This window comes from Lepidochelys kempii, chromosome 9 (genome assembly GCF_965140285.1).
Source record: "Lepidochelys kempii isolate rLepKem1 chromosome 9, rLepKem1.hap1, whole genome shotgun sequence".
Taxonomy (NCBI): Eukaryota; Metazoa; Chordata; order Testudines; family Cheloniidae; genus Lepidochelys; species Lepidochelys kempii.
The window spans coordinates 29835145-29858828 of NC_136388.1; the positions used below are offsets into that span (position 1 = coordinate 29835145).

General features: G+C 41.4%; 1 long non-coding RNA gene across 6 annotated transcripts in view; it reads left to right on the forward strand.

Annotated features, from left to right (window-relative positions):
• LOC140917282 (uncharacterized) overlaps positions 1–23684 on the forward strand; it is a 219376-nt gene that overhangs the window by 161716 nt on the left and 33976 nt on the right. For 3 of the 6 annotated variants that reach the window (XR_012160777.1, XR_012160775.2, XR_012160778.1), the window contains exon 2: positions 22949–23030. The exons of 2 other annotated variants lie outside the window; for them this stretch is intronic. This is a non-coding gene — a long non-coding RNA (uncharacterized LOC140917282). Of the gene's footprint in view, positions 1–14534; positions 14634–22948; positions 23031–23684 lie in introns of all 6 variants that reach the window. One more of the 6 variants, XR_012160779.1, reaches the window with a different exon arrangement.

Sequence of the window (23684 nt, forward strand, 5' to 3'; positions counted from 1 at the left end):
ATACATTATTCATTGTGAATTATTTGTTCAGCTCTTAGGCTTATGTACTTAGACAATATTTTCATTGGAGCAGACCCTGAAGTGCTCTTCAGGCTGCATATCTCAACCACAGTTCATCAGTTATAGACCTTGAGGTTCTTGTTAAACAAAGATACATCTATTCTAACCTTTTCTCCTACTATAGACTCTGAGGGTTTCATAGTAGATTCAACAACAATTACCCTAAACATTCCTTGGTACAAGAGGGAATCTATAACAAATTTGTCATGGGATTGTGTCACTCCTTTAACACAGAGGAATTTATTAAGGATACTGTGGACTCCACTGAGGCCTGGCTCCCCTACTTTTCTTTGGACGCTCTGTAACTGCTCACTTCCCAGTGTTCTGGCCTGGGGAGCAGGCCAGCGCTGGAAGGAGAATGAAAGTTCATCCACATGGAGCCTCCCTGCATAGGCTGTGCCTTCCCTTACCTCATTGCAAGCAGCACCCTCCCAAGCAGCTGACCTGCTCCTTGGACTGGATAAGGCAGACCCATAGTTTCAACTCCTTCCTCCCCCAAGAAGCACACCGAAGGGGCAGATTGTGCATTGCTCCAGGCACAAGGATTACAACTGTAACATATCCTTGTGCACTCTACACTATACATCAGTTACAATCTGGTCTTTAGAGTTTTTGAGACTGAAAGCTGTTCCAGTTTGCTTATGCTTAATACGGTCTTTGGCAGATCTCATGTCCACTTACATGTTGTCACCTTTGAGGGATTTTGGATCTGCTTGCCAGTCCTCAAGATCAGAAAAATGAAGTTCTTCATGAGTGATGCATTTTCAGTAATTTGGATATGCTCCTAATTTATTTTTTATGTGTCTCCCATTCCTATTGCTCCAGAAGATGTTGTGGGGAGAGGGAAGGACCAATTAGAAAAGAAAGACAAATTCTGTACTTTCTGTTGAGTGTATGCTTATATCCCCAAACCATTTCAGAATGAACAGTTTCAGGAGCAGACCATTCAACTTTTGCATTCAGGCTGGGAAAAGCCAATCTATAAATCATGCAACATGGTTTATAGGGACTTTAGTTCATGAGCAAAATCTTAGTAAAGTACTAGATATTCCCTTTCAGAAGGTAAGCCTTTAATACTAAATTATATGGCCAGCAAGATGATAGACAATAAATCTACTGTCTTTATTAAGACCTATGCTTCTGTATTGGCTTCCATCTTCCCCAAGGTAACTAAAATCAAGGAGTTTGGCATGTTAATCAGAGATAGAAAAAACAATCAAGCCTAACTATTACTCCTTTTGGGAGGTGAATGTTTCACAAAAATAGCTTGTCACAGTTGTGACAGATTGTCCTGTGTGTCAAAATGAGGTCTCTTAAAATCCAGAGGTTGAATAAATATCTGAAAAGGTACATTTTTTTCAGCCTTAGGCAACCAAAACTGAGATTGTATGCCTTCAGTTTTTTATCTGATAAGCAAGAGCCAGGAGCCTGCATTCCATCATGTCTAAAAATGTATTGAACAAGGATTTTGTCAGTGAGAATGGGGAGAAATAGACAGATCTTGGAGACACTGTACAGAGATAAATCATCATATTCTGTAAAACTGGGGAGCTGTGAGCTTTTAGTAATAACTCCTTTACCAAGATAAAGAAACTGATTTCCTAGCTCACACCCACAGGTTCTGTGTGTACATAATCTTATAATCTTCACATCTTTCTCATTAAATTAGGGTTTAGTTTGGAAAGCTTTTTATCCATGCCAACAGCTGTCAGTCCAGGGAGAATGTCAGACAGGCCCACAATCAGCAGTGGATCAAAGAGCTAGTGTTTGAAATGGAATGGAATAATGATATTTCATTCTTTTTTCTCTTCTTCCTTCTTGCAAAAGTGATGGTTTGCTCCACCTTTTAAAGTTTTTTTTTTAACCACCATGCTGTCATGCAGTGGTGCCCAAACTTTTCCTCTCATGTCCCACCTGATCAGTAATGGAATGTGTCTGCACCCCCTCACCCCCACCCTCCGCGGCCAGGGCCAGGAATGGGGGCTGGGAGCAGGAGCCAGGGGCCGATAGCAGGGAGTGGGGACTGGTGTCCAGGAGCTGGAGCTGGGGGTCTGTGGCCAAGCCACAGGGGTAATGCCAGGGCCGGAAGCAGAGTCAGGGCTGCTGCTGTGGCATGGGGTTGGGGTTGAGGGTAGGGCTGGATCAGAGCTGGGGACAGAGTGGGGCTGGGTGGTGCTTCCTTCCTGCACACGTATGGGGGCTGGCAAAGGCCCTGCTGTGCACCCACACCAGACATTCCTCCTCACCCCCCTCGAGGGGCATGCCCCACAGTCTGGGGACCACTGGTCAAATGGATAAAGCATTGGACTTTGTTTTTATTCCTGGCCCTGCTGCAGACCTGATGTCTAACCTTAGGCAAGTCACTTCCCCCTTCTATCCCTCTGTTTCCCTTCCCTTCATTTATCTATTTAGATTGGGTGATCTTTGGAAGAGGGGCTGCCTTTCACTATGTGTTTGCACAGTGCTTAGCACCCGGAAGCTGTAATCTTGATTGGGGCCTCTTGGCACTATTATAATACAATTAATAAATAAAAACAGGTTGCAGTGAGAGGTTAGGTATATGGTGGGCAGAAAGGCATAATTTGAGCACTGCAGACATCAAGATATCATTGACCAAGACAAAACTTCAGTGCATGGTGAACAGGCAATTCAATAACACATATTATCCATTAAAATACTAAATTTAATAAAACAGATGGATTTGATGGTTCTGTGCACTGAAGATCTGTCATGTAGATCCCTCTCATTTGACTGTTTGTTTTGTGATCAAACCTAATTTGAATATCTACCTCCTTCATTGTAACTGTCTGGTTTCTTTATTTGATAATACTATCTTACTTTAGATAACCTATCAGCTCCCAGTACTCACTCATTTCCTGAAAGAAAGGCTGTCTTTTCTCATGAAAGACCCACTAGCACTTCATAATCTGAATTGCCACATGATGGGGCTGATTCTTCTTATACCTGGACTTATATAAATAAGGAGTTAAGTCCATAGACATCAATACTAGTGCTGGTCCTCAAAAAAGCACTGCTTTTTGAAGTTGTTTCCACTTCACAGAGTCCAGATTTGAACAAACTTCTGTTGGTGAGAGAGACAAGCTTTCAAACCACACACAGCTCTTCTCAAAAGCTTGTCTCTCTCACCAACAGAAGTTGGTCCATTAAAAGATATCTCACCCACCTTGTCTCTCTAATATATGGGACCAACACGGCTACAGCTACACTGCATTTTTACACAAACACGATGAAACCCCATTTTTCTGCAGGAAAAAAATAAAAAATGTTGACCAATACTAGTCAATACAATTACAGTGGTTTCAAACCAATGTGAGAGGACTATTGGTACATATCTAGGTGCATTCATTTCACAAATATCAGTATTATACATTGAACATGGGCGACTTTCATGATTATGTCTTTTTATGACTACCTGAAATGATCTTATGGGTATTCAAAGCGATATAAGCCAGATCCAAAGCTGACTGCAGTAGTTGAAAGGTTCCTGTTGACTACTGATCAGGCCCTTATCAAACAGCTTTTATTACTTTGCCTTCTACTTTTGACCCTCTTCAGAAAATTCCCATCGTATGGTATTACTAACACTTTCCGCATTACAGAGAGATAGGAGTTTCAGCCAGCTTCCCATAAGTCTGATACATGGGAAACCTCCACTTCAGTTTGTACACATTGTGCATGTCTGTTTTACTCTGGCTTTGCTTTATTGACCAGGTCAATTAAAAAAACTTATTCACACATAGTTAAGATTCTAGTTTTTGTTAGCAGTACAGCAGGGTTTGTGTATTAGAATGGGACTTTCTTCTTGTTCCCTGAGGGTATGTCTACACTACGAAATTAGGTCGAATTTATAGAAGTCGGTTTTTTTGAAATCGGTTTTATATATTCGAGTGTGTGTGTCCCCACAGAAAATGCTCTAAGTGCATTAAGTGCATTAACTCGGCGGAGCGCTTCCACAGTACCGAGGCAAGCGTCGACTTCCGGAGCGTTGCACTGTGGGTAGCTATCCCACAGTTCCCGCAGTCTCCGCTGCCCATTGGAATTCTGGGTTGATATCCCAATGCCTGATGGGGCTAAAACATTGTCGCGGGTGGTTCTGGGTACATATCATCAGGACCCCGTTCCCACCCTCCCACCCCCCGTGAAAGCAAGGGCAGACAATCATTTCGCGCCTTTTTTGTCTGCTGCCAGCCAAAGATGTAAAGGATAGATGGAGTGGGTCAGAACAAGAAATAGACCAGATTTGTTTTGTACTCATTTTCCTCCTCCCCTGTCTAGATCACACTGCAGTCAGTCACAGAGAAGGCACAGCGAGGTTAATCTAGCCATGTATCAATCAGAGGCCAGGCTAACCTCCTTGTTCCAATAACAACGATAACTTTGGTGCACCATTTCTTATTGGAACCCTCCGTGCAGTCCTGCCTGAAATACTCCTTGATGTACAGGCACACCCTTTGTTGATTTTAGCTCCCTGAAGCCAACCCTGTAAGCGGTGTCGTCAGTCGCCCCTCCCTCCATCAGAGCAACGGCAGACAATCGTTCCGCGCCTTTTTTCTGTGCGGACGCCATACCAAGGCAAGCATGGAGGCCGCTGAGCTCATTTTGGCAATTAGGAGCACATTAACCACCACACGCATTATCCAGCAGTATATGCAGCACCAGAACATGGCAACGCGATACCGGGCGAGGAGGCGACGTCAGCGCGGTCCCGTGAGTGATCAGGACATGGACACAGATTTCTCTGAAAGCATGGGCCCTGCCAATGCATGCATCATGGTGCTAATGGGGCAGGTTCATGCTGTGGAACGCCGATTCTGGGCTCGGGAAACAAGCACAGACTGGTGGGACCGCATAGTGTTGCAGGTCTGGGACGATTCCCAGTGGCTGCGAAACTTTCGCATGCGTAAGGGCACTTTCATGGAACTTTGTGACTTGCTTTCCCCTGCCCTGAAGCGCATGAATACCAGGATGAGAGCAGCCCTCACAGTTGAGAAGCGAGTGGCGATAGCCCTGTGGAAGCTTGCAACGCCAGACAGCTACCGGTCAGTTGGGAATCAATTTGGAGTGGGCAAATCTACTGTGGGGGCTGCTGTGATGCAAGTAGCTCACGCAATCAAAGATCTGCTGATATCAAGGGTAGTGACCCTGGGAAATGTGCAGGTCATAGTGAATGGCTTTGCTGCAATGGGATTCCCTAACTGTGGTGGGGCTATAGACGGAACCCATATCCCTATCTTGGCACCAGAGCACCAAGCCGGCGAGTACATAAACCGCAAGGGGTACTTTTCGATAGTGCTGCAAGCTCTGGTGGATCACAAGGGACGTTTCACCAACATCAACGTGGGATGGCCGGGAAAGGTGCATGATGCTCGCATCTTCAGGAACTCTGGTCTGTTTCAAAAGCTGCAGGAAGGGACTTTCTTCCCAGACCAGAAAATAACTGTTGGGGATGTTGAAATGCCTATATGTATCCTTGGGGACCCAGCCTACCCCTTAATGCCATGGCTCATGAAGCCGTACACAGGCAGCCTGGACAGTGGTCAGGAGCTGTTTAACTACAGGCTGAGCAAGTGCAGAATGGTGGTAGAATGTGCATTTGGACGTTTAAAGGCGCGCTGGCGCAGTTTACTGACTCGCTTAGACCTCAGCGAAACCAATATTCCCACTGTTATTACTGCTTGCTGTGTGCTCCACAATATCTGTGAGAGTAAGGGGGAGACGTTTATGGCGGGGTGGGAGGCTGAGGCAAATCGCCTAGCTGCTGGTTACGCGCAGCCAGACACCAGGGCGGTTAGAAGAGCTCAGGAGGGCGCGGTACGCATCAGAGAAGCTTTGAAAACCAGTTTCATGACTGGCCAGGCTACAGTGTGAAAGTTCTGTTTGTTTCTCCTTGATGAAACCCCCCGCCCCTTGGTTCACTCTACTTCCCTGTAAGCTAACCACCCTCCCCTCCTCCCTTTAATCACCGCTTGCAGAGGCAATAAAGTCATTGCTGCTTCACAGTCATGCATTCGTTATTCATTCATCACACAAATAGGGAGATGACTACCAAGGTATCCCAGGAGGGGTGGTGGAGGAGGGAAGGAAAATGCCACACAGCACTTTAAGCACAGCACTTTAAAAGTTTACAACTTTAAAATTTATTGAATGACAGCCTTCTTTTTTTTGGGCAATCCTCTGTTGTGGAGTGGCTGGTTGGCCGGAGGCCCCCCCACCGCGTTCTTGGGCGTCTGGGTGTGGAGGCTATGGAACTTGGGGAGGAGGGCGGTTGGTTACAGAGGGGCAGCAGTGGCAGTCTGTGCTCCAGCTGCCTTTGCTGCAGCTCAACCATACACTGGAGCATTCTGGTTTGGTCCTGCAGCAGCCTCAGCATTGAATCCTGCCTTCTCTCATCACGCTGCCGCGACATTTGAGCTTCAGCCCTGTCTTCTGCCCGCCACTTACTCTCTTCAGCCCGCCACTTACTCTCTTCAGCCCTCCACCTCTCCTCCCGGTCATTTTGTGCTTTCCTGCACTCTGACATTATTTGCCTCCACGCATTCGTCTGTGCTCTGTCAGTGTGGGAGGACAGCATTAGCTCGGAGAACATTTCATCTCGAGTGCGTTTTTTTTTCTTTCTAAGCTTCACTAGCCTCTGGGAAGGAGAAGATCCTGTGATCATTGAAACACATCCAGCTGGTGGAGAAAAAAAAAGGGACAGCGGTATTTAAAAACACACATTTTATAAAACAGTGGCTACACTCTTTCAGGGTAAACCTTGCTGTTAACATTACATACATAGCACATGTGCTTTCGTTACAAGGTCGCATTTTGCCTCCTTCCACCGCGTGACTACCCCCTCAACCCTCCCCCCTCCCCGTGGCTAACAGCGGGGAACATTTCTGTTCAGCCACAGGCAAACAGCCCAGCAGGAATGTGTCCCTGAAGAAAAGCACCCTATTTCAACCAGGTGACCATGAATTATATCTCACTCTCCTGAGGATAACACAGAGAGAGAAAGAACGGATTTTGGTTGAATGCCAGCAAACATACACTGCAATGCTTTGTTCTACAGTGATTCCCGAGTATGTGTTACTGGCCTGGAGTGATAAAAGTGTCCTACCATGAAGGACGAAATAAGGCTGCCCTCCCCAGAAACCTTTTGCAAAGGCTTTAGGACTACATCTAGGAGAACCGCAAATGCCAGGGCAAAGTAATCCTTTCACATGCTTGCTTTTAAACCATGTATAGCATTTTAAAAGGTACACTCACCAGAGGTCCCTTCTCCGCCTGCTGGGTCCAGGAGGCAGCCTTGGGTGGGTTCGGGGGGTACTGGCTCCAGGTCTAGGGTGAGAAACAGTTCCTGGCTGTCGGGAAAACCGGTTTCTCCGCTTGCTTGCTGTGAGCCATCTACAACCTCCTCCTCCTCCTCCTCATCTTCTTCGTCCCCAAAACCTGCTTCCGTATTGCCTCCATCTCCATTGAAGGAGTCAAACAACACGGCTGGGGTAGTGGTGGCTGAACCCCCTAAAATGGCATGCAGCTCATCATAGAAGCGGCATGTTTGGGGCTCTGACCCAGAGCGGCTGTTCGCCTCTCTGGTTTTCTGGTAGGCTTGCCTCAGCTCCTTCAGTTTCACGCGGCACTGCTTCGGGTCCCTGTTACGGCCTCTGTCCTTCATGCCCTGGGAGATTTTCACAAAGGTTTTGGCATTTCGAAAACTGGAACGGAGTTCTGATAGCACGGATTCCTCTCCCCAAACAGCGATCAGATCCCGTACCTCCCGTTCGGTCCATGCTGGAGCTCTTTTGCGATTCTGGGACTCCATCATGGTCACCTGTGCTGATGAGCTCTGCATGGTCACCTGCAGCTTGCCACGCTGGCCAAACAGGAAATGAGATTCAAAAGTTCGCGGTTCTTTTCCTGTCTACCTGGCCAGTGCATCTGAGTTGAGAGTGCTGTCCAGAGCGGTCAGAATGGAGCACTCTGGGATAGCTCCCGGAGGCCAATACCATCGAATTGTGTCCACAGTACCCCAATTTCGAGCTGGGAACGTCGATTTAAGCGCTAATCCACTTGTCAGGGGTGGAGTAAGGAAATCGATTTTAAGAGCCCTTTAAGTCGAATTAAAGGGCTTCACTGTGTGGACGGGTGCAGGTTTAAATCGATTTAACGCTGCTAAATTCGACCTAAAGTCCTAGTGTAGACCAGGGCTGAGTGTCAGTTACTTTAAATGACTAAGTTGCACCAAAATCAGCCATATACATATATATACAGCTGAATTTCTGAGTATCTCTTCATTGACAAGGAACATCAGCTGCAAGGAAAGAATTGTGTGACAATAAGTACAAAGCCATGGAAAGCAAGGAAAGGTGAAGTATGTTGTAGGAAATTAATACATCAGAATTTTGTACTTAACAACAGTAAAACCAACCTGAAAACAAGGGATGATTAATACCTTCCTCCTCCTCTTTCCACCATTGCCTAAACAGGCACGCCTAAAAGGTAAATGGAGTACAGATAGAGAAAGGTAGGAAATCCTCACCCATGGTTCTTTTTGCGTTGAGATTGCTGGACATCAGCCATATTGGGAATGATGACTTTTGATCTGGCAAACGTTTGCTCTGCAAGTGCTTCCCTGCAGTACCGCCATTGGCTGTCTTCCACAGGTGATCCCGGGCAGCTGCCTGTCAAAACTGCTCCTTGAGTGCGGGGAGAAACATTATTAAAAATGGGTGCAATTGGATGGATGATGAAAGGCTGCTGATAGCCTGTATAAGACACTCTAAAGGTTCTTTTTTATTGCTTTGACTTTTCATGGTAGTAGCTTTATGATAATGACTGGTACAGAAGTCTGCAAATATTAGCAAATTCATATGTCGCTGTTGCAGTGCTCTATGCAACTATTTTGCAGTTTCACATGAGAAGCTCTTACTCAGATTATTCCTCTTCCGTGTAAAAACAAAAAGCTCAGGTAGGATTTCTGTACCATCTCTAACTTAGCACTTAAATGTAGTGGAAGGCTAAATGCAGCACAATTATGCTCACTGAAAAGCAAAAAGAACATTTTCAGTTGCTTAATGCTGGAAAGCGTTAGGAGCAATCATCTTACATTTTGACACAGTGTCAGTCAATGCTAATTCCTACAAGTTTAACACGTGTGAAATTCCCTTTAGCTTAAAGACTGCAATAGTCCCGCTTATTATTTCAATACAAAATTTATTTTCAAAATATAAAAAGACAGATACCTTGTTTTAACACCTCAGGGTCTGATTCAAAGCCCACTGCGGTCAGCAGAAAGACTCCCATTTATGTCAGTGAGCAATGGATCAGGGTTTTAGACCCCAGTCTACAGCTCAGTGGTCAGCCTGAGTTGTTGGGTAGCATGCTGAGCAGCTGTGGAGGTTAAAGGGAGGGGAGGAATCCTCTATGCAAGCCATGGAGCAGTTGTGGAGCCATCCTATGGGGCCTACTACAGCCCAGTGGATGGAATGCCTTTATGGAGTATCCATCTCCTCCCCTGACTTCCCCATGCATTTCTGTGCAGAACACTCACATGGAGCAGGCTGCACACCATGTAATGTGTGCACCCCACTTTGTGCTTCCCGCTGCATTCAGCAGCCATGCTTTCCCAACAGCACTTCACCCATCCTGCTGCCAAGAGTTTGTCTGTGGCTGCAGGGGTAGGTGCTGGATTTGCCCATTAGGGAGTGATTGTGAGTGACCCAGACTCACAAAGTACACCTGACTCCCAGTATGCAAATACTGAAAGTGATTTTTGCTAGATTGGGACCCTCAAACAGAGTTTGGTCGTTTTCTCTCATTCTTGGGGAGTGGGGAGGAATTTCACCTGCATCACACTGCTTGGACCACAGCACCAGTCTAAAATCTAAAGGGTACTTCCGGTTCTGATCATCACATAGCGTGCAGCATGCTATAATTGGGTTGAAATTTTACTTTATTGTTACTGATTTTATTCTTAAATCAAAAGATATCCAAGTTGCTATGATGCCACCAAAACTTTGAAAAATGTGCTGTCCCAGTGATGTCTCTTAAATACTAAAGTCAGATGTTTGCTGTGAATGGATTATGAGGTGCTGTTATGGGGTCTGAATGCAAAAAAAGAATATTTAGATTTTAATATTTTGGCAACTCTGAATTATCTCCTGAAGGGAAAGGGTTTGTTGTCATCAAATGGATCATTTAGAAAAGATCTGATATTGCATAGTGGAATTCAGTTCTACCTTTTGAATGTTAAATGATAAGAAATGAAGCCCTTCTTGCCTTTGAAGTTTTAAATCAAAATGCAAAAAGGCCAAAAGTTGTTTGTCAAAGACTCAGGGAAAAAGACAACAAAAATACATTTTTAAACCTACCTTGGGAAATTAATATTGAGGTAATTTTCAGGGTAGGGTTGGAAACATAGTACTTTGTCATTTTAGAATAAACACCAAAAACAGATGCCACAATCTCATAAAATAAACATGCAGTGAAAGGGTAACACACACATTAACGGCAAACTGAGTCAGTAGCCAATACAGTATGATCAGAAGAAATGCTCAGTATGGTGTGATGTGTAATGGAAGCCATTAGCCATATGGTACTGTTGGAAGAGGGCCTCTGTGGCTGAGTAACAGTTGTATGTTATGTGGTTTATAAAATAATTATGCAATGGCAAGCAACTCTTTTATAATTATTGGCTGTTTCAAAATATTTCTGTTAATCTAGAAGCATTTACCATTTGAAGCATGTAGACTGTCTTCGCTGCCTGTATTTGCTGTGTTTGTTGGATAAGACTATGAAGACTATGGCCAATTTAGAGAATATTACTTCAGTGTGTGTGTGTATGACTGTATATACACACACACACACACACAAGGGAGTATATTTGTCTTGTGTTGGCATTGCACCTGTCAGGAAAGCCCTGAATTTTTATGTCCATTCCTTAGTCATCAGAAGATGGATGCAAAATTGAGAGTGTGTCATTGTAAAATCCTTGCTGCTGTTACATGGTAGAAGCTGTTGAGAGGTTACACCAGCTGGGGAAGGGAAATGAAGCTTCAGGGATTAGTGTATCCAGGCCTTTTCCTTAAGCCTTGTTTTACTGTACACAAAACAATCAGCAAAACAACTGAAAAACACTGGACAAGAATTCCCCAGAGGCTTTCCCCATGTTAACCAGGCAGGGGGGAAAGGAAACACCATTCCCCTTCCACACAGCTTCCCCTTCCTTTTAAACTCGGTCCCAACCAGTCATGTGAAAGGCTAGGTCCTGTTAACCTTTGCATACTGTAGCACCATTCCTTGTCAGGCATGGACAGGAAGCAATGTGACCCAATTCATGTTAGGCTATCTCTTCATCTTCAAAAATCTACCAATTATCAGTTACTCACGGGCATACTTTCCTTCTGACAGATGGAGTTTTTAGTTATTGAAATGCAGGAGTTTGCTCATAATCATATTAGATTGGCAAGTCACTGTGAAATACATAACTGTTAACACATAAGGCCAGGTTCTGGTTTCAGTTGCTCTAGATTTACGCCAGTGTAACTGAGTTCAGAATCTTGTTCCTACTATGGGCATCTGTTTAGATGCAGAAATATAGGTACAATATGGGACTACTACAGGACTGCACTATCACGTTTAAGTCAGTGAAATTCCTACTGTATGATTGTGCTATCTGGGCCATACGATTGCAGTATAACTGCTTGCTATTCATGTAGAGAGATACACAGACAGAACAAAATGTTAAACAATACCTTAGCTTGAATAATGGTTTCATGGACTACAGTGGGTTGTGTTTTATTATGCTTTTTTAAAAAATACACAAATCATATACAGTCTTTTAAAAATAATATATGAATACTTCAGCTCTAGACTGATAAAAATGGAAACTGAATATCATGCTTATCTGTATGGGCATTGATTATGGTAGCTCTCCTAGAAAGTCATGTCAGTGTGCTTCAGCCCCAAGTTAGAAGGCTCTCATGATAGTTCATTCTCCATAGCCATTGAGTCCTGGGTCTCCCTGCTGAGATTACCAAAAGCTGTTGAGTATGGTGGTTGTTTATGGGATGTGTACACTTTCGACAAGAAACAAGACAGAGACCACTAACTCATTTCACATAACACAGGTTACCAAAACAGAGGGCTAAGATTTTTACTAACAACCAGGGCTGGATTTGAATCACCTGGTGGTGAAATCGTGTTAATAAAGCAAATGTCTGGGGTATTGTACCTTCTCTTTGGAAAGGACTGTAGTCTGGATATATACTTGCATAAATGTAAGACCAGGAGGTTTGCTTTGCTTGATTTTTTATCTAGTTGTTTAGACTTTCTAGCTACTCTTAGGGCAAAATCATGCCTCCTAGGAGACAGTAGCATGCTGGGCAAGAGGAGAAGGTGTGAATTTCTCTAGTGGTGATGCCTGTAGACATTTTCAAAGGCATTATTCCTCTCCTGGCACTGAGAAAAATCCATGGGGAAAAACTGTTCTTACTACATCTTCTAAAATGGGCAGCCAGAGCTCTCCACAGCACTCACTCTACTGGGGTGAGACGAGAGGTTAGGTGACCTCACCCATTCCTAGACATTCACATTCCTGCCCCACCATGTCCTACAATCCTCAGATCACTGCAGCAAAACTATGCCTGGCCTCTTCATGGGTGTGCTAGGATGGTTTTTGGACCTTCTAGCACATCCATAACTTGGCCCTTGAGATATTAGAGGTAAAATATTATTTTATTATATGCTTCAGGTATATAATTCTTAGTCCTCTAGTATAGCACATATCTTGTTTTAGTATTTTAACTAATACACCGGCCTTGAGATCTCAATTTTCCTCTTTGGAGTGACTATTTGTTTGCTGCTTCTCCATTGCAGGTAATCTAGCGGATGTCCTATGCTCATTCTTATATCATATATCTGACCTCTTAAATGTCCATGGTATGAAAATACCCAGCAAATTTCCATGGTATGAAAATAACAGCAAAATTAAACACCCTAGAACTCCCCTTTAACTCATGAAGAAATAATGTTCCCACAATAATGACAAGCATTATTAAAAAGTACTATAGTTTCATATTTGCTCATCGCGAAGGTGACAACATAACAAATTAAACTGTCAGTCAATGAGATTTTTACCGAGTACTTTACTGCACTCAAATAAATAAATAAATAAAATTAAATAAAATGTAAGTAAATAACCCAGGTTCCATAAAACTCATTGCTGTGAGATGTTTGGCAAGACCACAATACAAAGGAAGTTCTTCTTGATACATATTTTTAAATGGTATGATTTTTAAATAAAGGTTGCAGTGGTGAAAAGGTTTAAGGCTCCAAAACAGAATACAGAAAAGGTGTCTGTGTACGTATTTATATGTGGGAATAATAATATGTGGAAATAATATCCCATTAACTGAGCTAATGTCTGGTGTGTTTTACTACTCTTGGAATAGGAATGTAGTTTTTATATATATAAAAAACTACAGTCATATATATATATACATACACACATATACATACACGTACATATATATACACACACAGACACAAAGAAAAGGAGTACTTGTGGCACCTTAGAGACTAACCCATTTATTTGAGCATAAGCTTTCGTGAGCTACAGCTCACTTCATCGGATGCTTATGCTCAAATAAATGGGTTAGTCTCTAAGGTGCCACAAGTACTCCTTTTCTTTTTGCGGATACAGACTAACACGGCTGCTACTCTGAGACACATAAATATATACCTATATATACAGTTTCAGACCTTGTCATATGCAAGTCTTGCCAGTTAAAACACTATACATGATTTAAGCTGTTTTTTCTTCCAAGAAAATAAATGTGATTGTTCATTGATGAAAGCAGCTGGTACAGACTGCTGAACCAGTTATTTTGTTGTATTTTACCCAGTATTGCTAGCAAAGATACCACTTTCATTTTTGTCAGTATTTGTAGTGTAAATGAGGAGCAACCTATCGTAAAATGATGCCACAGAGATCAAAGGAAGCAATCCCTACTACCAAGGTAAAATCATTCTGGGGAAATGTTTTTGATTATGGTTAATGATGTAATCAAATCAGAAAACAGCCTAGAAGTTGGAGTTGCAGCAGGATTACAGCTTGCCCATTACAGAGCACCTAATCGATAATAATATGTCAAAAAAATAGTGTGGAAGTATAAAAACAAGATGCTTGTTAAATGTTTACTTTTAATAACATGTGAGACTGAATAGCTTTGATTAGAACACTTATGCATACTTTCCTAGCAGGAAATTAGTGAATGACTGAGGAATTACTTAAAAAAACAACAACAAAAAAGGCAAAGTTATAGAAGAAAGAATCAAAAGGGTCATTTTTTAACATCTTTGATTTCATTCTTTAAAGACCAATTACTTTTCTGTCCCCTGTGGGAGAAAAAACATTCTTCTTCTTAATGGCAGAATCATTCTAAGACTTCTCTGATTCATTTTATATTTAGCAGATTACAGTTTTAGAGTCATCAGTAGGAGAGAACCCAGCAAACTGACAGACCTGAAATCATGTCCTTTGATTGTAATTGACAGGAAAAGCGTTTAAGGTAAAGAAAAAAAATATTTTATTCATCTTTGATTACACTGTGATGTGATTTGGTGACATAATACAGCTGTGAACTGAGGCAAGAAAGGCAATAATTCCTACTTGAGGCTTTGACATGATGTAGCCCTTTAGTCTTCTTCAAACCAATGCCTCCAGCTACAATAGTCGCCTTGATGGAGTCTAGACAAATAGATATACAGACTGTTACAATTTAAAAGGCAAACAGCTTTAAAATAACATTTCTCAAGGCCATGCATTTTGGTACTAAATGGCTAGGTGCTACACATTTTTCTCTACTAAAATTAAATATAGTTCATCTATTTTATGTAAAAAAATCACATATTAGGTAAAAGTATTTCACTTCCAAAGGGCCTTAAAAGCAATATGAAAAGAAATTATTTTTCACACATAAGAAGAAATTTAACCACAAGAGTCTTCCTTCATTCGAAGTTAAAATATATTTTAACTAATTCACATGCAGCAGGGCTATATTTTAAATATTCTATTTGCCTTGAAGGATCTCACAACTTCTGTAATGTTTTTCTTTGTATCATCTTGTTCTCAAAAAGTGACCTTTCCAATGGTAAGAATTTATAGCTTAGGGTTGGGATTTTCAAAAGAGCCTAGGTATACTTGGGCTCCTAAGTTCCTGGGGCTCTTTTGAAAATCCTAAATATTTTTTTATGTGATACAATACATGTGTAAAGAGAATGTCAAGTTAGTGTCATGTTATACTGCAGGTAACCACCAGGAGATGCCTCCGTTTTCCATGCCAGTAACTTTAGCATGCTTTACTTCAGTAATGAAATGCTTTAAATCAGCAATGTATCTTCAGCAATAATTATAAGATCATATGGTTAATAATTATCAGGTTTGTTAATGCCCTCCCTTTACTTCCATCCCATTGAGAAAGTGTCCTGATATGATCGCAGATCTCTTGCATTAAGTGGCGTGTTAACACGTAGATTTGTTAGGCTTCAGCACCTCACCTAATGAATAAAACATATTTTATGAGACACTGTCAAGATTTCAGAAGCCGTGTTAAAGAAATCTGAAAAACAAATAATCTGTTGATGAAGCTGCAAATTCAGTGGTTCTAACAGGATCTAAAGATTTTCATTAAAAACTATTCACAATTATCTTCCTAAAAATATATTAAAAGACATTGGAAAGGCCTCAGTTTTATCTGACCCAAACTACTGTATTTGGTTAACAAAATAATATAGCTTAAAACATTTATATGCAGTAGCAAATTATTTCATAAGGAGAATAAAATGAAGTCAAATACATGGCACTGCTAGGACATCTCTCCCCTCTCCCCGCCCAAAAAAGCAACAAAAGGATTTAACCAAAAGCCAATCCCTTCTGAATAAATCTACCACAATTACACAGGCATAATCATTCACCATGCATTGACCAAACCAGTCTGCATTGAGGAGATGTTCTGCAATTTGACCAACCTGCCTCTTGGTCAAACCCAGAGAAGTGTACCTTCACCAGACTGCAATTTTTAAAAATTATAAAAAAAGTAGGACTATTAGTGTGGTACATTGAGGAATAAATAATAAGTGCAATGAGATGAGATTAAGACAGCAATGAGGTGTACGGAGCCATAAATATGGACCAACAATATAGACAAAATACTAAAAATGGTATTGTAAGGGAAATCTTGCACTGGAAGGGAGATGGACTGGATGATCTAACTGGATGCTAACTCTAACTTCTATCACTTATCTATAACTAACATGCATATTATTTATAGTACAGTATAAATGATTACTATTATTAACAATACTGTGATTCTGTTAGTAATTAGCTGTGATAATTTTGTGGAACAAAATTTCAAATAGATGTCAGTGGAAAACTGCGCAATATCTGTATTGTTTTTATGAATATGATGCATATCTCTGTGTGTTTATTATGCGTTACTTGCTATGGAGTTTGACCAAAAGGGGTTGTTAAAAAGAAATAAGCAGGAAAGACAAAACAATGACACAGAGAAGAGTCCTTGAGGAAACAATGGGGAAGCCATTTATTGGGGGAAAAACCCCTACCTAGCTCTATCCAAGCTAAGAATGGTTTATTCTTCCCAAGGCTAAGTCTAGGGTCAAAGAAGGATACTGAACTGTTACAGGAACTGGGCCCTAGAAGGGAGAGTATTTAGGTGAGCTAAGGGGGTTTTCCCTGGGAGTTTTAGTGGAATCTGAGAGACATACATGGAGGAGATACACAGAGAGAAAAGAGCATGTTGCAAGCAGGACAGTCTGCTTCTCCCAGTCACAAATGGGGGTTAGCTGGGCTGAGGCCAGTGAACTTATAAATGTTTGCAAGTAAAGATTAACATGCAAGGTAAAGGGACTCTGTTACTTAAACCCTTTACTCTATGTGCTGTGTACCTGTGGGTGAAAAAATAAATAAAGCTTTGTTTTTAAGAAACTATTTTTGAATCACTAATTGACCACTGTTGCATGCTCCCAGAGGAAAAGGCTTACAGGTGTCAAACTCACTTGAGCCGGTTGGGTTAACATGACTGGTAAATAGCAGGGCTGCAGCCCACAGATCCAGTCTAAGAGGGGTTGGACTGCTCCAGGGAAAGATGCAGGAGGCCAGGTCTGCCACCTGAGGGGGTGTACTTGAGGAGAACAAAAAGTGGTCTAAAAAAATCACAACTTTCCTGGTAACCAAGCAAAACTGTCCCCATAAATTTGCACTTTCACTAGCTCTTGCATGCAAACTCTCTGTTGGCTTGTGCAAATGGGTACTTTGGTATGCAGTTATCTAAGACGTGCACACATCTATGCATGCATATATAAATGTTGTATATAGAAATAGGTGTAAATCCCAAATTTATGGGAGTATTTTCTGGGGACCTTTTCTATGTAAGTTCTGTAAAGTAAAATATAACAAAATTAAACAAATAAATAAAAGTTAAACCATTGTTTATGAAGTGAGCTTGATGATAGTATAAAACAGATTTGCTGGATCATACAATGTTAAATATTTCTGTTTATTTATTTTAAATTTCAAGTGTATATGCCACATCCACAAAAGAATGGCATTATATATTAGGCTTGCAAAAATGTGGGAAAATAAGATTACATCTAAATAATGAATATTTAATGACTGTTATCTAGTTTGCTGTTCACTCAGAGCTGGATTCTGATATCCATACTCATGTGGCTTTGTACCTTACGCAGCAGGTAGGCCCACTGATTTCATTTATGTAAAGAATAAGGTTCTACTCAGTGTGAGCAAGGATGGCACAAACTGTCCCTATCCTGTCATCCACTCCACAAGCATAGTTGTGTTCATGAGAGAACTTCCATTCCAAAAATTTGGGTTTGGGTTTATCATTTTATATTGTGTTGCAATAATATTGGGCTCATGTATGATAACCAAGCAATAGTTGATTAAAATACAGTGACATATTTTCCAGTTACTACACTTTTCACAATCAGTTCTGTTTCCATTACATGTACAGTATCAAGTAAAAGAAAAGATTTAAAAATACATTTCAGGAAATGAAAGGTAAAGTTATCGTTACAGAAACATTATCCCTAAAATTACCATTTGAATGATAAGCAATTCTGGGCATAATTATAGTGCACACTCTGCATTCAATGCATTCTGATATATGGATAATTACTCCTGGTAATATGCGTTAGTTAGATTTTATAACCACAATAACAATTTATTGCAAAATTAATTCCTTGGCACAATTTAACATTTATTGATGTGAAGTCAAAGTGAATTGATTTTATTGCAGACCACTTGTGATACACTTTCCCTATGCTCATGCCCTAATTGGTTATTACAGGTCATTTTGGTATTTAGTTTTAAAAATAAATTAATTTGATTCCAAGGTTCATTTAGTAAAAATGGCAAGATATTTACAGCTTATGTGGTTTTATTTAAATAAAAAATGGTAACATAATGCAATCATCTTTGGTTATAAAGTGATGGATGAATTGGAAACATTTTTGAATCAGGTCAATGGTAGTGATGATTAGTGCATTGTTAATCAAGTTGCTGAGATTGCTATCAAAAGCTTTATCTCTTTCACTCAGACTGGTGAGAGGATCATGAATATTAAAGAGATTCAAATGGATCTGCACTCATGGAATATGGAGCACTACAAATGAAAAGGCTAAATGAACCCAGACTGTGACTTTATGTTCTGATATATCTTTTAACTAAAGAGCAATACCTAATCAATTTCTATGCTTATAGTAGACAATATATGTCAAAAGCACACCGAGATAAAGTTTCTTCATATACTATATGTATCTTATGTGTACCATATGTATCTTATGGATTAAGTATTTATTTACAGCCCTATCAACATAATAAAAAATAGCTATGAGAAATGGCTTCTTCAGTAGGTACTGTAGGCCAGATTTTTATCTCAGTCATACCAGGACAAATGCAAAGTAATTTCCTTGAAATCAAGGGCTTCTTCTCAGTGAAATTACTGTGATTTTACACCCCTTTAACTGAGACCAGAACCTGGCCCAGTATGTATGCGTGTGCCAGCTATACATTATAGAGGTGATATAATAAATGATGTATATAACCCTACAAATGAAACAATACACCTGTAGGTTACGTCTGTCTATCAATTTGACAGCTGAAGTCCTGGTCCTGCAAACATTTATGCACGTGCTTAACTTTACAATTCTGAGTAAATCCATTGAGGCTCAGTGGGATTACTCAGGGGCATAAAGCTAAGCATATTTGAGTTAGTAGATTCAGGGCCTTCACCAGCAACAACTTTGAACAATAAGATAAAAAGAGTGGAATCTTCAAACGAACTGAATCAAAATCAATCTGATGTTTACATCTGTTTAACAATTAAAATGTTACTCTGTCACACGCTGTCTTGGTTGTGCTGCCTTGGCAGTGCTAAGAGTTCAAACTTATTTTTTCTCTAACGTCAGCCAATCTGATTCTGAATAAACATGAGGCTTGTTGAGTAAGAAAGTGAAGGGAATCATATTTTTAGCCAGGCATGGGACCTTGTTCCCCACACTGCTCTGTCATTGCTTACAATAATGCTTCTAGTTCTTGGACAATCTGGGTAACATTTTCAAAGCACCTAAATAATGTAGGCACCCAAGTCATATTTTCAAAAGTGACTAAGGCACTTTAGGGGCTAAGTCACTTCACTTGAGTGTTTTTGAAAATGTTTCTTACTTTGTGCAGCTGTAACCCACGGGCAGGTGTGTGTTACTAGTCTCCCTCTGTGACAATCTACAGAGAATATGAGTTTTTAAAGCCCCCAGCTACAGAGCTTTTGTTCAAGTTGTGTCAGCTCATGCTTTTAGCTTTGTAAGTCTCTGGTTTAATCCCCAGTGTGTTGGCTAAAATGGTGGCTGTACCGTTAGTGGTGGCTCATATGGGAGGGTAACAGTGTGTTAAAATGTGTGGTAGCGGACTTGCGTATTGTCTCTGTGTCTATATATGACAAAATTGTATAGTATTAAACTAATGGGGTTAAATTTTGTGATACTAAGAAACAGTATAATGATCCATAGCCTCCTTTATATACAATCATGGTTGTCCTCATATGGCATCAGAAATAAAACATATGGCATAGGAAACATAAGAAACAAAACTAGAGCCTTTAACTTCTAAAACAGAGGCTTCTACCTGATGAGGGACAAAAAATGAAGTAATAAATTTAAAGAAACCAGTGCTGCAAATATGCACACGCTGGGGCTGTACATTACATAAGGTTGAGACTGACAAACTCATTTGCCCTTGTGGTTAAATTACAGTGATACCTAATCCTGCCAATTGAAAAATATTATTCTAGCCTCCCCTAAACTCTGAAACATGCCAATAACAATCTCTCTGCCTGCCAAGGTATTTCTGCCACACTTATCACAGTACTCTCTGAGCACATTCCAGATTCTAAAAGTAAACACATTAAAGATTCCTGTAGCTTTCTCATCACCCCTCCGTTAGCAAATTTTGTGGTTTTTCTCTTTTTTCCTAAGGGACGGCAATAGTAAGGACTTGGGGTTTGCATTCTGATCTGAAAGCATAGGGATTCTTGGCAGTGCTAATTTCTTTGGGGAGTGAGTTCAGTAGATTCTGGCTAGCCACCAAGGAGGCTCTATCTCCTGTGCGTATGAGTCACACTCTTGAGCTTGAGTCTGGAGGCCCCAGTGGAATGTAGCTGTCATCGGAGATCATGATCTTGAAAAATGATTTGGTCCCTCAAGTAGTTTGGGCCAATCTGATGGATGGCTTTGAAGATGAGGACTTAAACCTTGAACATAGCTTTGTATTCAGTGTGGAACCAGTGCAGAGATCAGAGCTCTGGAGTGCTCTTGGTGGTCTGTACTACTGAGTGAGTGGGCTACTGTGTCTTGGAGTTTTTTCAATAACCACATTATTGGCCTGGCCATAAGCAGATGCAGTAGAGTTGCATTTATGTACACCAGGCTTGACTTTAGCCTAAAGTACCTAAATATTTCTTCCTGCTTAACACATTAAAGTCCCAGACCTATTAAAGTGCTGAGCATGTTCTGTGAAGAGAAGTACCCTCATCTTCCACTCAGCGCAGTGCAGATTCAGCTGCATGTGTGTGCCAACATGCTCCAAATCTGTGGAAGGAGCAAGATCCAAAGGCAAAAATGTTTTAAAAAGGCTCTACTGTTAGTCGCAGAACAAAAAGAAAGGCAGCAGGTTTCCTGGTCCATTCTCTGCATCTGATGTGTTTTAAAGTGCATGTGTTTGGGAAAACGGAGGTGGGTGGGTGGGTTGATTTTATAAACCAAATTGTTTTCTTTCTTTCTTTCTTTCTTTCTTTCTTTCTTTCTTTCTTTCTTTCTTTCTTTCTTTCTTTCTTTCTTTCTTTCTTTCTTTCTTTCTTTCTTTCTAAAATGATCCAGTGAATCCTACTTCTAGTGGCAAGACCAGAATTGCTTATATAAATGAGGAATAGAACAAAGAAAATATGGAAATGAAATTAGGGCCTAGATTCTCTACTTTGCCACATTGGATTTATATCTGTGTGACCCCATTGCTTTAATGGGTGTAACAGAGAGGAGACTCCTGCTTGATTTTTAAAGATTTTGGATCCATCAGGTCAGTGTTTTTGGTTATCAGTTTGGGGCAGTGCTGGAGTCCTAAAAAAAGAAGTGCCAGAATTTTAGGGCAGTGGGAGGCCCTGGGAGGGAGCAGGGTGAGCTGGAAGGAATATAGGGTCTGTGGGGAAGCTGGGGGTGGCCCAAGGGAGCAGAGAGTGATTTTCTGCAGAGCCTGTCCTACCCCTGCCTCCCTCCTGCCTGTGCCTGGATCCTGCTCCACAAAAGGGTGGGCGGTCTGCTGTTTGGGCCCCACTACCTGGTTCCTGGCATTGCCCAGCTCTGGCTCCACCTCTGCCCTGGGCTCCTGGTGGCTCCAGCCACCAGGCTGCCCTATCTGGTCCCAGCTGCAGCGTGTCCGACTCCCTCTGTGCTGACCTGCTGCTAAGTGCCCTTTGCCCAGGCCTAGCTTCATCATCTCTGGCTCCCTTTGCACTGACCTGCTGCTGAGCACCCCTTGCCTGGGACCTCCACCGGCACCTGCCATCTCAGAGGATGCTCTGCAGCTGGGCAGGGAAAGCTGAAGCCGAAGCCCCCTGCCTACCACCCATGGCAAAAAGCCTCAGCTCGCCACCCAGGGCCAAAGCTGAAGCCTGAGGGCTTCAGGCCTGGGTGACGGAGCTCAGGTTACAGGGCCCCCCACTGGGACTGAAGCCCTTGGGCTTTGCCCCCTCACACCGGGGCCAGTGGATCTCAGGCTTTGGGCCCCAGCCCAGGGGCAGCAGGGCTTTGGCGGGCTCAGGCTTCGGTCCCCCTTCCTGAGGCCATGTAGTATTTTTTGTTGTCAGAAGGGGTTGCCTTGAAATGAAGTTTGAGAACCCCTGGTCTATTCAGATCCACAAGACGGTAGGTTTTGAGTTTGTTTCTGTGTCACACCAATCTTCATAGCTAATGTATATGCTCTGAACACAAGTGTAAAAAAAAATCCTTTGACTTGATTCTAGAGTAACATTTACATCATCTTATCTTAAAGGTTGATAGAACATCCACTGTTGTGTATCTCACACTTTTGTATGTGTATCACAATTTATTCTTCTGTCATTTTAGATTAGTATAAGTGGATTCTTATTGCTGGTTCCTCTTCATCCTGCTTTATGAGCATGACATCCTTGATCTTAATCCTTATTTTGTCAGTTTTCATCTCTCTTTAGGTGCATAAACATATTTTCTTTTTCAGACTAATGAATAAGTTCAGTTTGTGGCTCTATCTTATTCTGTCTAGCTCTAATACTCATCAGACATATGGAAAATGCCAATCAAGACTTCCTGGAAAGTCACGTTGCAGATACCAGTGATCCTGTGAGGTAGGTAAAGTATTACTTACAGAAGATATCATTGCTTTTATCTACCTCTCTCTTGATTTTTTCCTAAGAGTGAGTTTTTAGATCAGTCACTTTATAATAGAAGGCTTCTCTACTGAGGAGAGGTCACATGATATTCTTAATAACAGTTATAGTCTGATTCTGATCTCACTTACACCAGTACAGATGAGGAGTAATTCCCAGGAAGTAGTAGAATAAGTGGAATTTCCTGTTCCAATTCTGAGCTGACACAGGCTAAATGCCAAAGAACTTTCTGGAGATCAGTTTTTTTCAGCAACTATTTTCAAGCTCAGTCACTGTCATTCACAACATGGTTTCATTATTAACTCCAACTTCCAGAATAATAAACATCCTGCATTCCTTTTGCACCCTAATTCCCACTGAAATCAACAGGCATTTCAGGTCTGAATGGAAGGCCCCTGAACCTCCCAATGACTCCAGTGGGAGTTTGAAGTGTGCTAGGAATGCATGACTGCAACCCCCCTACCCAGTGCGGTTAATGTCTGAATGTTAACTAACGCCATTGCAAAGTCTGCAACGATCAGTTATGAGCCAACAAAACACCGTGATTATGTTTTTATAGATTATTTGCAAAATTTTTCATATTTAATTTAAAATTTAATTGTCTCTTTTTAA